The sequence below is a fragment of the Macrobrachium rosenbergii genome, chromosome 23 (genome assembly GCF_040412425.1).
Source record: "Macrobrachium rosenbergii isolate ZJJX-2024 chromosome 23, ASM4041242v1, whole genome shotgun sequence".
NCBI lineage: Eukaryota > Metazoa > Arthropoda > Malacostraca > Decapoda > Palaemonidae > Macrobrachium > Macrobrachium rosenbergii.
In genome coordinates, this window is record NC_089763.1 from 22713495 (window position 1) to 22727362 (window position 13868).

Consider the following 13868-nt stretch of genomic DNA (forward strand, 5'->3'; position numbering starts at 1 on the left):
AGCGCCATGAGTACAATGACCAAATTAAGTTTTATAAGCTACAGGAATGAATGAGGAAAATTCAAACAAATATTAAAAAGCACGGGTTATGGGGTACTGACCAAATTAAGTTTATAAGCTATAGGAATGACAAGAAAATTTGTAAAAAATATTAAAAAGCAAGGGTTATGAGTGTAGAGACTAAAATTACGTTCGTAAGCTGTAGGAATGAATGAGGAAAATTTAAACAAACATTAAAAAGCTCGGGTTATGAGTGTAGAAACCAAATTAAGTTTATAAACTATGGGAATGCATAAAAACATTTTAGTTGCGAGCCCTCTAAATGCTGGTTTCCTGTAAACAGATGTCGAAAAAGTGTTATCACTTCCTTTACTCACAAGCACTTCAGGGAAAGTTGAAGCATGATTGTTCTCTAATTCTGAAGTAAATTCAATACAAGGTGTTTAGAGCTGCCTGATTGATTGATTTGTGTCTATTAAAACTGGCGTCACAACATCTAGATTATTGACGCCGTAATAAAATAAATATAGGAAACTGAAAAGATAAATAAAGAAATTTATAAGGACCTTCAGACATATTTATAATCATATTTGTAAATACATGGTGTTTAGAGTTACGGTAATCAAGAAGCGGGTGTACGTCATCCGAATCTAAATATTAACAAGTTTCTTCGGCGCAACAGAGGTTTCTGTACAGCCGCTACAGCGTATAATCAAGACAATCTTCAATAACTTACAATAAATTGTTCAGTAGATAAACGAGACATTTATTTATGATTTTCCGGTGGTCTCGGTATAATGATGTATGAGCCGCGGCCCATGAAACTTTAACCACGGCCTGGTGGCGGCCTATCATATAGCGTTGCCAGAAGCACGATTATGGGCATCCTTCCAAAGGGGCACGTAAACTCGCAGATGACTTTATTTCCTCTTCGAGGACGCCTCTGGGGGCATCGGGTTACTCTTGAGAAACAGCTGAGTGGTCGCGTAATCTTAAAGAAAATGATAAGAACTGATCTTATCATCTTCTTCTTTGGTGCGCAAAATTCCTATAACAAAGATTTCTAGATCATCTGATTATCACTGGTGTCGGTCGGAACAGCTACCTTATCTCTTACAATTAAAATTCCTCATTGAATGGGTCAATATCATACTCGGCTAGCACTCTGCTGAACCTGGGTTCGATTCTCCGGCCGGCCAATGAAGAATTAGAGGAATTTATTTCTGGTGATAGAAATTCATTTCTCGCTATAATGTGGTTCGGATTCCAACATAAGCTGTAGGTCCCGTTGCTAGGTAACGAATTGGTTCTTAGCCACGTAAAATAAGCCTAATCCTTCGGGCCAGCCCTAGGAGAGCTGTTAGTCAGCTCAGTGGTCTGGTTAAACTAATGTATACTTTTTTCTTACAAAATTGAATAGATACCATTATCATTGTTATTATCATTATTATTATTATTATTATTATTATTACACGTTTCAAGTACCCTTAATCAGGTATAAATCCTATGAAATTATAGTATATAGTAAATAGTTAGTTATAAGTATGTAGTAAATATTTAGTTATTTTCATTATTGAGTAGTAAAATAAGATGGTTTGGCAATAAACGGTTTTTTTTACTTAAAACTTGTAGTTGTGTTACATAATAATTCATCGATGTTGGTGATCACAATTACTGAAATATATATAAATTTTAATTACTTATGTTTTGTTCTGAAACTTTCATCTATATACCTATTGATGACAATTAATGTATTGCAGAGAAGTTTTTGAGCCGTGACAATCTTCAATAACGTACAATAAATTTTTCAGTAGATAAATGAAATATTTGCTTATGATTTTCCTTGCCGATGAACGTGTATTCCAATACTTGATACAAAAATTATATTTTATAATAATCACGTGATACTCTAATGAAATGATTTTAGAGGAATTTTTCTCACTAAGAATATTCAAGGTTTGAGCCAAGTATAAAGAATGAAGCAGTTTTTCATCTATTTAAAAAACTTAAGACCGTGCATTGTGGATTTTCAGACGAGTGACTATTTCTGCACTGTAATAAATTTTTTATACACAACAAGGCAAGAATCGCATTTTGAAGAGGCTGAATAAAATTTTACAGAACTCTAGCAATACATAATAAATACATAAGTCTAATACGATCTGGATTGCTGTATGGACATGAACTATCCTATGACACTGAAACGCAAAGATCAAGAGATTGAATAAAATTTTACAGAGCTCTAGTGATCCACAACAGCCTAATTAAACATAAGCCTAGTAGGTCTGGATTGCTATACGGACATGAACCATCCTTGACAATGAAACTATACCTAAAAGAATTTATCGTTTATAGAATAAAGCTTTAAGAAGAATATTAACGGTCAGACGTCATTATGGACTGAGAAATAACGCACTACATTATACTGCAGAAGTTCTATTCGTAGACGAGATAATGATGAAGGAGAGATGGAGATGGTTTGGACACGTCCTTCGAACAACTACAGTGAGAGCAGTACGTGATAATGTCAGCTGTGTTGCTGTGGGCAACGGGAGAGTGGGAAGACCCTGGTTTTCCAGAATGAAAGCTATGAGACGGGAGGGTGGATTTAAATGGAGACGCATGGAAGTTAAAGCTTTAAAGACTTACACACACACACACATATTTATATATATACTATATATATATATATATATATATATATATATATATATATATATATATATATATATATATAGATATATATTATATATATATATATATATATATATATATATATATATATATATATATATATATATATATATAATATATATATTATTATATTTATATATTTATATATATTATTATTATATTTATATATATATATATATATATATATATATTATATATATATTATATACATATATTATATATATATATATATATATATAATTATATATATATATATACATATATATATATATATATATATATATATATATATATATATATATATATATATATATATATATAGCCCTCGAGGAACATGCAAAGCGCAGAATGGTAAAACTGAATGAATGGAGACTGAAAATCAATTGTTTCCCAGTATAATTAATGTTATTTATAATGCTTATGACCTAACATTTTTTCATATTGAAGCTTATATACTCTGTGTAAATTAAGCCCAACCGAGCAACAGTGTTTGAAAAAAAGAATTTACTACTTTTCTATCTAATTGCAGAAATGCGTGGGCATGTCTTTTTTATTGATGCATTTCCCTAATTTGTGCACTAAAATGTGTCTTACCATGATTTTAGGGTATATATAAAATCCCAAAAATATTGAATTGTGTTTTTATCTTACGTTGTTTTACTATATATGATAATAATGAATAAAATCTCTCTGACTTCCTTTCCAATTTTTTTTTTTTTTTTTTGCCTTTTCAAAAAAGAATTCTAAAAAGTTCAAAAATACTGTCACGCAGTTAATCAACAGCAATAAACATTAATAAGCATGTCATGGAGTATGTTAATAATAATCCTAACAAACTCGTGAATAATGGTTGATCATAAAGATGATGGTGAATAATAGAAAAATAAAATTCTGATACCGGTACTTCCAAAAAAATTAATCTTGCCACATCTAGCAAATAAGCATCAATGCACATGAAATATTTTAATAATAATCCTAACAAACTCGTGAACATTGATTAATAAGGGAGATAATCGTGATTAATGAAAAAAAAATAAAAGTAGTCAAACACAATAAACACAATAAATTTCCCCAAAAATGATACAGCCACACAGTTATTAATTATTAAACACGGACTATGTTAATAATGGTCCTTACAAAATCTGTGACCAAAGATTAATGATCAATGATTGATGAAGAAGACAATGGTGTTAACGTAAAAATAATTTCCAAAACATTAACTTGGTCAGGCACGGTTAGTCGGAAATTAACATCCCAATAAATTTCCAAAATTTTAACATTGTCACATCCAGAAAATAAACATCAGTACACATGATGTATGTTAATATTAATTCTAACAACCCCGTGAATAGTGATTAATAATGAAAATGATGATGATTAATGCAAAAAAATTTTGAAAAAGATAGTAGTCAAACAAAACATATGCAATAAATTTCCCAAGACTAATACAGTCACACACAGTTAATAAACATTAATAAACATGGACATGTTAATAATTATCCTTACAAAACTTGTGAATAATGAATAATGATTAATGATGAAGATAACTGGGACTGATAAAAAATCTTATAAATTTACATTGTCACACACACAGTTCATAACCATTAAAAGAGCATGGAGTACTATGTTCATAAACATCCTAACAAAGTTGTGAATAATGAATATATAATGATGATCAATAATTAATCATTAATCATTATTAATTGTGATCAATCAATGATGAAATTAATGATGATCAATAAAAAAATAGACATTAATAAAAACGGAGTATGTTAATAAAAATCATAACAAACTCATTACTAATGATTAATGATGAAATTAACGGTGATTAATCTAAAAAATTCCAAAAAATCGACAGTCACACACTTAATAAACATTAGTAAAAATATGGAGTACGTTCACAACAATCCTAGCAAACTTATGAATAATAATTAATGATGAAATTAATGGTGATTTATCAAAAATTTTTTTTTAAAAAAATTAACATTGTCACAGTCAATATTCATTAATAAACATGAACTATGTTAATAGTAATCCAAACAAACTCACGACTAATTATTATTAACGAAATTAGTGGTGATTAATCCCAAAAAGTCTAAAAAAAAATTAACATTGATATGCACACTTAATATCCATTAAGAAACATGAAATATGTTGATAATAATCCTAACAAACTTTTGAACAATGATTAATGATGAAATTAATCTATGTGAATTCATCAAAAAATCCAAAAAACTAACATTGCTACATATAATAAACATTAATGAGCATGGGCTATGTTAATAATAATCCTAAAAAACTTTTGAATAATGATTAATGATGAAATTAATGTTAATTAATCAAAAGCAATTCCAAAAAAGTAACATTGCCACGCACACTCAATATCCATTAATAAACATGAAGTACGGTATGTTGATGATAATCCTAACAAACCTATGACTAATGATTAATGATGAAATTAATCAACGTTAATTAATCGAAAAAATTCCAAAAAACTAACATTGTCCAAAAAATAACATTAATTAACATAGTCATGTTGATAGAATTATTAATTAACATGGGAATATTAATGATGTTGAATTAATAAAAAAATAAAAAAAACCACATAGTCAAACCTATGACTAATGATTAACGATGAAATTAATCAATGTTAATTAATCAAAAAAATCCCAAAAACTAACATTGTCACACACAGTCAATAAACATCAATGAACATGGGCTATGTTAATAATAATCCTAGCAAAGCTATGACTAATGATTCATGATAAAACTAATGGTGATTAGTTAAAAATTATTCCCAGAAAATTAACATTTTCCCACACATTTCATATACATTAATTAACCTGGACTATGCTCATAATAATCCTAGCAAACATGTGAATAATGTATGTGAAGATAAGGGTGAATAAAAAAAAAAAAAATAAAAATTTTCAAAAAATTAATATTGCAACATCTACCTAATCAACATCACTAAACATGAAGTACGTTAATAACAATCCTCACAAACATGTGAATAATGATTAATGATGAAGATAACGGTTATTAATGCAAATAAATTTCCAAAAATAAATAATGCCACATGCAATGAACACAATAAATTGTCACACAGTTAATAAATATTAATGAACGTGCAATATTCTAATAATAATTCCTACAAATTTGTGAATAATGAGTAATGATGAAGATAAGTGATTAATCTAGAACATTAAATTTTAAAAATTCCCAAAAATAAAATTTTAAAAATTTCCAAAAATAACATTTTAAAAATTTCCAAAAATAAAATTTTTAAAATTTCCCAAAATAAATAATGTCACATATACTGAATGAACATCAATAACCATCATATTAATAATTTTAACAAACTGTGAATAGTGAGTAACGATATAGTGGTGATTAATGCATAATAAATGATCATTATTGGGTGAAATGGCATGAAGAACATGGATAATGAAAAAAATATCGTTTTATAGTACTCACCAAAAATTGAGAAGCTCTTGTCTTGTTTATTAATCCATACACAGGTAGGAGTCATCAACGTGGAGGTGAAGGAGGCCAGCAATGTTGAAAAGACTATGCCATGATTGGCATTTGTGATACGCTGACAGAAAGACGGAGACGTGGCCAGATCTGCTGTAAACACATGGCGACACAGACCCAGTGGTCATCACAGAGTTTGGCAGTCTTCGTGGCACTGGAAGCCACAGATATTTTTGTACTCTGTGCCTTTGCTCTTGTTCCAGGCGAGTGAAACCTGATCCAGACCGCCACTGCCAGGTCTTGCAAACATCCAACTTTACAAGACAAAAACCAATGTTACAATGGCTGGTCAAGATATTTTTCGTAGTGTCCTGATGCTGAGGTGAGACTAAACATTGCTGGTCTATAGTGCCTGGAACAAGCTGGCAGAAGTTGAATATGCTCATGGACGACCTGTTACTTTCCTAGGGTTAGGGTACTTGTCCCTCGGGTCCTTAATTATTGTTCCTCCCTCAGACAACTTTTCCTTGGCAACATAGGTCCTCATTGGCAGCCTTGCAAAGTGTTATTTCCTTGTACTTGAAGGGAACAGAGTTACTCAACTCATAGGCAGCCTTGCAAAGTATTATTTCCTTATCCCTGAAGGGTACAGGGTTACTCAATGTCCACTTCTCGGTTTCTTCGGCCTTTGATTGCCTCACCTTAATGGGTTACCTGAAATATTTCTTTTTATGAGGTATGTTGTCTGATAATTGTAGTTCCTTATTGACTAATATGCACTGAACTTCACATTAATTGCCTTATACCCAAATTGGAAAAACTCTCGTTTCTGCAGTTACTAAGGGGGACCTACCTTCTTAGAGGAAAAATTATGTTAGTACCACTCTCCTACAGTTTTGGTATCGCAAGCCAAAGTTATTTTGACTTTTAGCAACATAGGAACCCCATTTTCTGGTTTATTAACCCTTTTTCCTCCTTTTTCTTGTTGTACCGGGTGTTCAGCCTCATCAGTATCAAGTTCCAATGGATGGGAACCACAGCTGGTGATGGCACTAGCACTGGCACTGACTTCAAAACATGTGGGCGGTACACTTGTCCACATATGTGGGGATGCTAGTGGCACAAGGGAATGGATTATCTTATTCATATAACTAGGCTACCACTCTCATTGGTATGAACCCACTCGTCATCTGCTGTCTCAGTCACTATGAACGTCATAATATTGAGACCCTTTTCTCTCCTCGGTAATTCTAAGCCCGCTGTCCGCGATGAGGTAGCCTATGGCAGTTGACGTTTTTCTATAGAACTTTACCTGCTGAACAAGAATTTCAAGTAAAATTTTGTCGGTCGGCTTTAACTAAAGCATAATTGACACTTGAAGACTGTACACCGGTACAGTGATCCCCTGCACTGGCGCATACAGCTCAAGGGTAAATTACAGTTTAGCTGCAGCCGACGGGCAAAATGTTACCCTAAACTCATGCAAAGCAAGCAAAGCAACACTGAAAAACGTCAACTGCCAAAGGCTACCTCAACTGCACACTAACCGTTGCTTGTGATCAGGGCGAAGAAACGTAAACGGTAAACAAATCCGCCATCTTGGGTTACGTAACCACTAGGGAGCCATATGTTCAGCAGGGGTGGGGGAAGGTGGGGTACTGCACAAAAGGTACAAGTTGGTAAAGTGACGTAGGACTGTTATGTAGAAATATGGCGGTAAATGACAATTACCCAAAAAATAATAACGCTCCTACATGAAAAGCATTAAAACCTAATAACACCAAAACACAGGTGACCTAACTACCTAATAATAAAGAAGGATAGTTTAGGGACCTCACCTTAAAGGGGTGGAGGGTACAATTCAGCCGCCGCCTTTACGAACGCGTGGAGCCTCGTCTTCGGGTCATCAAAGTGGATTTTAAAATAGACCACTGCCAAGTACCCGACGAAGTTGTACCTCCTACGGCCGTACCTATGCATCGTCTCACGAAGTTCCCTCCACCTCCTCTCAATAGTATTTGTATGAGCACCAGTTACTGGGTCCACAAAGTTCATGGAGTGATTGACGGTTAAGTGCACATAGCTTTCGTCCTTCAGACAGTCATAAGCTCTCCAGCAATCAGATACAATAGTTGTCCCCAGTACAATGTAGTCCTTATAACTAAGGTAGCAATTGACACAGGTAAGTGGCAAATTGCCCTTGGTTACAGGCTCAGAGGAGCGGGAGGTTCCGGGGGTGACGTCCGCCATCGTGCTGGGTTGATGAGTGAGTGAACTGTGCCGGTGAACTGCACCGGAACAGGGTAGGAAGGATGAAGTTGGGGGGGCTAAAAGTGTATTTCTGCTTTCAGTTTTGGGGTGGCGGAACGGCGCTGCGCGCCTTATCCGCATTTTTTAAAATAATCTGGCAAGCTCGTATGCTCTGGCAAGCGGTAATATTGCGCTGCGCGCGCCAACCACAGGGCTTACAAAATATGTAAAAAAAAGGTTTCTGTTAACGTCACTGAGAGAAAGTGGTAGTGAAACGTCCTGTAAGACCCTTCTCCTCCTACCCCATATACATGCTTCAGGTGTCTGCCGACAAATATAAAGTAATTTTGTAAGTTATTTATGGTAAAATCATGTTGCAAAGAGACGTCAATATATTTGTGAATGGAAAAGTACTGGAAGAAGGTTGTAGTCACAAGCTACAACGAATAGGAAACAGTTATAAAACAGATGAGCAAAAGGAATACGTGTAACTGAGTTTATGTATCCCCCAAATTCTCCACCTGGGTGAAACATAATGTTGGGGTAACATTGCAACTTGATTGGTTGGGTACAGCCACCCACCAAAAAACCCACCAACTACTCTCTCAGTTGGAGGCATTGGATGAACCGAAAGCTCCCCTGTAAGACTGCGCATGCGTGACATGGCCTGGAATCAGCAGTAGTAGTGATATGTGAAAAGTGCCTTTGTAATGGCTTGCGCTGTCCATTTATTCCCCCTTATTTTTACGCTTGTTTTTCGTGTTCCAAATGACATATATAACTGGAAATACAACAGTAAGTTGCCCAAACCTTTTCCCAAGTTATTTACCCCACCCAGAACCCCGGATTCCCAACGGGTCCCCCTCACCGTGAGCTATTCTCAAAGGTGTTTTACCCACCCAGGACCCAGATTCCCAACCGGTCCCCCTTACCGTTGGCTACAGTTCTAAGGTAATTTACAGCTTAATTACAGTCGACCGACAAAATATTACTTTAAATTCTTGTTCAGCAAGTAAATTCTATACAAAAATGTCAACTGCCATAGCCTAGCCCACAGCGGACAGCCGGCTTAGATCTACCCTCGGTAATTTTTATTAATTTCCGCTGTGAGTTAGACTATAACTGACGTTTTTCTATGTTATTTTACTTGCTTTACAAAATTTAAAGTAATATTTTGTCAGCCGGCTGTAACTAAGCTTTCATTGACCTTTGAAGATTAGACTTTGCAACTTGAATTGCCTAACGCAGGGTTTCTAAGACAGCATTCCGCGCAAGCCCCACCCTCCATAGGTAATACGGCAAATTGTAACCAGTAAACACCCCTAAAAATACCAACATAACGTACCCTAGAAGTGTTTACTGGTTACAATTTTGCTGTATTAGCTATGGAGGTGGGGGGGGCCGGGCTTGCCGCAGAATGCCGGCTTAGACCTACCCTGCGTTAGGTAATTCAAGTCGCGTAGTCTTCAAAGTTTAGTTACAACCGGGCGACAAAATATTACTTTAAATTCTTGTAAAGCAAGTGAAATAACATAGAAAAACGCCAATTGCCACAGCCTAGCTCACCGCGGACAGCCGGCTTAGAATTACCCTCTCCTCTCTTTCACACTACTAGCCTATCACCGTCAGGGGGATGTGTAGGCATCACTAGAGGTCAGTGGCAGCGTCCCTTCGGCCCCTGACTGCATCCACTTTCTAGCCTTTGACTTTCCCTGGGTCTCTGCTTCCTTTCTTCTAGCTTGTTATCCAACCACTCCTAACTCCCTCTTTTCACACAGCAAAGTGCCCCAGTTCTTGGCCTTTTAGCCTAATTTTCACAAATCAAATCAGAGTTGCCTTCTTTTACCTTTCCTCCATAATATCAAAGTCTTCCTCTTTCCTTTCACCTATCATAACTCTGCCTTAGTTATCAGCACATTATCGCCACGATTTAATACCGGGAAGGGCTCGTAATCTTTACACTCACCATCATCTTAACACGAAACATCACCGAGGATGGTTTTACCTTCACCACACGACCCCGGAACTGAGTCACTTTAAATTTTGCTCTTTTTTTCACACTATCCGGAACAGGCGTCGCCATCGAACCCTCCCACAGAATCTACGTAATCTAAACTCATTATAGCGCTAAAATTATCGCTCGATGATTTGTAATACCGACGATAATAGCGATAGAGTTGTTTATTTACGGATCAGTCACCAGGCTTCAAATGCTACTGAATATTCCGACCACTGATTGGCTCTCGCCGCAGTCTCGCGGGAAGATAACAAAAGCGCTGATTGGTTGAACCGCTGCTCGACGCGTAACGTTATTCGCGGTGATATACATCCTTTATAACGGCTCTCCAGGTACAAGATGAGCAGGTTGGATGGCTCGCCTTATGGCATATAACATGATTCTCGATGACGTAATTCCTCCAAATTTGTCAGAAATATGGTATACAATTACTCCAGTCAGGCATAAAAAAAAAGCTTACCAATACGAGTAATTCTCGACCACAGCGGAGGCCATGCATAGCATTATTCTTTAAGCACATTTTTTTTCGAATGTTTGAGGTATAGATGTCTATTCGAACCTGAATTTTTCGTTGAACGTAGCGCATAACATGCTTCTCGAGTAATGGACTCATACATGTTATCAATCATAATATATCATAATTCCCCTGAGGGTATAAGTTATACCCACGGTATAGTAAATTCTATATTTAATAGTATTTGATTTAACACACTCACACATAATATATATACATATATACATATATTATATATATATATATATATATATATATATATATATATATATATATATGTGTTTATATATATGTATGTATGTATGTATGTATATATGTATATATATATGTATGTGTGTGTGTTTGTTTGTATGTGTGTTATTTTATAATATATATATATATATATATATATATATATATATATATATATGTGTATATATATATATATGTGTATTTGTGTATATGTATGTATATAATATATATATGTATATATAAATATATATTTGCATATACATGATATATATATATCTCACACAATCATAAAAAACACACACAAACACAACCATACATACATACAGACATACATACAAACGCACTCAAGAAACCAGAAAACAAACCGGCACAAACAAACAACGAACAAAACAAAAAAAAACAATGAAAAAATCCCCAAACAATCACAACGCCAACGCAAAACCAAACTGTCGTCAACTCGAGAAGGAACCATACCACTGACCCGTCCAACTCTCATTACGCAAGTCGCCTGAAACAGCAAAGTAACAACAACAATGAAGAATCTCGTGAGATAGCAACATCACACACAAACACACATATATATATTCAAGGGCGACGACACCAGTGCCACTCAATGGCACTCAGTCACTCACTCACACGAGAGGGTCATTCGATCTAGCTGGGACCAGCCAGCCGCTTCGTAAAAGGCCGTACCGTCTCTTGGCCATTCAATTTTGTGCTTTCCCTCAAGTTCTCCGTTTTGAATTCAGTGTGGATATCATGGATGAAAGTAAGTTATTTATTTTTTGTAATCTTGTTTTTATAATGTTATTGACGCAACGTTCAAGCTGAATGGTATTAAGGGTTACGTAATTCAACTAAGGCCGGGTCACTGACGCTGTTACATACATATATACGTACATACGTACGTACATACGTGCATACAAATTTGTGGCTAATAAATTTCATGACTGCTACTGCTCGGGATATTGATTTGTTTAATGTATTAAGACTGAAAGCAAAACCTAAACAGACAAAACGCACTAACGAACACAGAATGCAACTGTTCGTGCACACATACACACCCAAAAGACGCACACATAAACATACATACATACATACACGCACACACACATATATGTGTATATTACTATATAAATATACAGTGATACCTGTGCCCACGAGCATGATTGGTTGGAGGGAACAGGTCGTGGGTACAAAAACTCGCGGGTACAAACGCTTTTTCCCAGAAGGAATAAGGGGACAGGGATTAAAAAATTGGTTTTCCGGCCCCAAAATAACGCCCCCCACCCCTTAAAAAAATTTTTAGGCGCAGTAACTGAGCTTTTGGTCACAATATAAGCAGTGCTGATTGAGAAATACCGTATTTGCCCGCGTAATTGCGGTAGTGACAGCATTTGGGATAACACAATATTCATTTTGTGCGAGTAGGGCGTGTCTGTGAAGCGCTCTGTGAAAAGTGCCTGACTGGCGCGATGTTCAAAGTGATTACGAAGAAGAGGAAGGGAAAAGAGAAAACAAAGACTAGAAATTAAATCAGGTACATTATCTCATAATTATCGAAGCAGAACGGATGGAACACCAAAGAAAATACTGGAAAAGAATGAGTCAATCCAAATCGAGAGAGAGAATCAGCAACTTGCGGGCGTTGCTCTGATGGAAGTTGGTGACGAAGGAACTTGCTGTGCAATGTGTGTATGTACACAAGCCCACTCAAAATGTCTAGGTATTGAGGACAGAGGCACACCCTATTTCTGAGGACACAACATATTAAAGACTTGTAACAATTGCAGAGAGGCCTGAACAAAGAACACAATAAAAACTCATTGAAGATGAACTTGAATAAATAAAAGCAAACAGAGACATATATGTTGATTCAGGTTCGCTCAGAAAACTAGTGACGTAATGATCAACATAGATGAAATTCAACACAAAGCTGACAATGTTGATATAGTTGTAGAGACTATGACAAACATGGACAAAACTTATGCTGGATCACGGAAGACAAAAAAAAAGGTGCTTCTCATCAAATCTGCAAACGAAGAGAGAACAGCAGCAAATGAAAAGAGACAAATTATGAGTAAAATAGCGGCGCCAGTTGACCAGGTTAAAACAACAAGATATGAACACTTATTTGTAAGATTACCGGACAGGGAAAACTTAGAAAAGGCAAAAATGGAGATTCAGGAAATCAGCAATATATCATTAAATGAGAAGGGTAAACTTAAACCCAAAATAAAAAGTAGTAAGCTGTTTTACAGTCCACAGCTAAAGTATATTGGCGTCAAGCTACAACGACAAATGCCCTGAAGTAACAAGGCAAATAATAGTTAAGGAAAATGCCAAGTGGTTTCACAGCGAATCACGTGAAGCTAAGAAAAAGAAAAGAAAAATGGGAGAGCTATGGAGAAGATCGAAAGAATCAAGAAGTAGTGAAATATTGGTCACGTATAAACCAGCCAGAAAACGGTACAACGACTTGATTATGAAAACCAAGAAAATATATTGCAATAAAATGTTTAGTGGAGAGAAAAATCCCCAAAATAATCCATGATAATTTGGCCGGAATATAGGGACTCAAGAAAGAAAAAGTTCCACCTGATGTAACTAATGACTACAAAAACCTGGCCGACAACATTGTGAACTACTCTGAAGAAAAAATTGAAAGAACCTGTCATAGTTTAG

The 13868-nt window shown here is 35.3% G+C and overlaps 1 long non-coding RNA gene across 1 annotated transcript in view; it reads right to left on the reverse strand.

The window, feature by feature from the left end:
• The window catches only part of LOC136851169 (uncharacterized), a 255455-nt gene extending 246050 nt beyond the window's left edge, over nucleotides 1-9405 (reverse strand). Inside the window, exons 1-2 of the long non-coding RNA XR_010856796.1 lie at nucleotides 7025-9405; nucleotides 6172-6885 (exon numbers count right to left, since the gene is read on the reverse strand). This is a non-coding gene — a long non-coding RNA (uncharacterized lncRNA). The remainder of the gene's footprint in view (nucleotides 1-6171; nucleotides 6886-7024) is intronic.
• Nucleotides 9406-13868: the final 4463 nt, after the last annotated feature.